This window comes from Morus notabilis, unplaced genomic scaffold (assembly GCF_000414095.1).
Source record: "Morus notabilis unplaced genomic scaffold, ASM41409v2 Scaffold2172, whole genome shotgun sequence".
Lineage (NCBI taxonomy): Eukaryota > Viridiplantae > Streptophyta > Magnoliopsida > Rosales > Moraceae > Morus > Morus notabilis.
Genome location: NW_010360809.1, coordinates 34,086 through 36,046, shown reverse-complemented (window position 1 = coordinate 36,046; position 1,961 = coordinate 34,086). Strand labels below are relative to the sequence as shown.

The window sequence follows — 1,961 nt, the reverse complement described above, 5'->3', positions numbered from 1 at the left end:
GTGTAGGGATAAGAAAACATGAAAATGAAGCATATGAGCTCAATCCAGTAAAATTATCATACGGCACTAAAATCCCTTCCTCCAACCTTAGAAAAGTGGATTTTGTAGAAGCTGCGACCTTAAGAAATCAGTTTCCAAAGATTCAAGATTGTCCATTAATGTCCATAATTCACTATGTCAATTTTTAAAATCTGCTATTCCCAGACTACCCCTTTGCTTAGAAATGTTCTTCCAACCAAAGATATTTCTTTTTTAGACAACCAATCTCTCTGGACCCCAAAAAAAAACAAAAAAAACAATCCCTGATGCCCGTTTTCTGATCTTATGTAAATCAACACATAGCCGGAGTGCGTATATAAGATTTGCACATAGTTGTAGATTTGCGTTACGGTAAAAATTTGTGATTTCCTAACTAACACAAACTCAACTATTTCAAATAATATATCCTAGTGGATATTTATTAACTATATGTTAGATCTGGTCAAGTCAATAAAGTTAATATATTGTCTGAGAGTTGTTGAAATCAGCATAAATTAAAGTAAAAACACGTGGTGATTGAAAAGCAAGCTTAATTTCGTCTTACTTTATACTATATACTTCCTTTTTTTTTTTGGTAGGAAACTAGCTTTATAATTTGTTAGTACTAACACAAACTCAACTATTTCAAATAATATATCCTAGTGGATATTTATTAACTATATGTTAGATCTGGTCAAGTCAATTAATATAATATATTGTCTGAGAGTTGTTGAAATCAGCATAAATTAAAGTAAAAACACGTGGTGATTGAAAAGCAAATTTCGTCTTTTTGGGTAGGAAACAAGCTTTATAATTTGTTAGTCTCACAACTACATAATGAAATTTGTATAAACGGAAAGAAAGATGAACAACATATTTCACTCTCAAATATCTTATTACAACCAAAGTAGCCAACTTTCCTTTTGGCCCCACGCTAGATGGAATGACAATTATGACACCTTATTAAGAACGTAAATCAAGCACATAAAGTAAAGCTAGTGGCAATTTTATAATACTACTTCAACACAAAACAATGGAACTACGAGAAATTTGATATTTCCCTAAGCAGTGGATGTGAAGTTGAAGTTGGAGCACGTTGTTTGTCGGAAATGAAGAGCTAAATCCAAGCCTAGAATAAGCCAAATCAAACTGCAGAATATTGTCTTCAATCTGATGTCCTCCAATCACAATGGCCGTAGGAGTGAACTTCACACCCCAATCAACGAAATGAAGCGGACCACCATCAACAAATCCAAGGCACAAAACATCCTTACTGACGCTAACCACGGAGTTGGCTCCAAAAATCCTCCAGTACACATTCTTGTTCTGCAACACAAGGTCGATCGTCGGCACCGCCGGGCCGGCTCTCGTGCTTCCGATGTTCTTCGAGCTGAAGCACGCCCCGAAAGGAGCCACCGCCGCAACCCTACTAACCTTGTTTCCGAGCTCTTTAATGAAAGCATCAACAACGGCATTGTATATAGATGTTGCCAACGACGGGTAGGGCTCAACGGTGGTGATCTTTGTTCCACCATGACCTTCACTGTCAATGGACAAGAGTGTAGTGTTCACAGCCACGGGTTTGCCGTTGATCTTAATACCCTTTACTCCGATGAAATAGTCCGCGGACGTTTCGCCTTCAAAGTAATCGCCGGTAGTAGGCACCGGGTTGAGGATCAACGGTGTGTAGATAAGATTTTTGGATACGTCAATATTTGGAAGGAAAACATAGGGCTCATTCCCGAAGAATATAGCACCCTTGGATTTTGTTGAAGAGCTTAAACAAACAGCAAATTTTCTGTTGAAGCTGAAAGCCGAAGCAAACTGAGAAGGAAGTCCAACCTTCTTCCTTCCGAGGCCTGCAATTCCGGTGACCCCGGAAGCGAGGCCTTCCAAGAAATAGGTTTGAGCACAAGTGAAGAGGAGGTTCGGCACAGAAACCG

General features: G+C 38.7%; 1 pseudogene; it reads right to left on the bottom strand.

The window, feature by feature from the left end:
- Positions 1 to 899: 899 nt before the first annotated feature.
- The window catches only part of LOC112091453, a 1,614-nt pseudogene continuing 552 nt past the window's right edge, over positions 900 to 1,961 (bottom strand).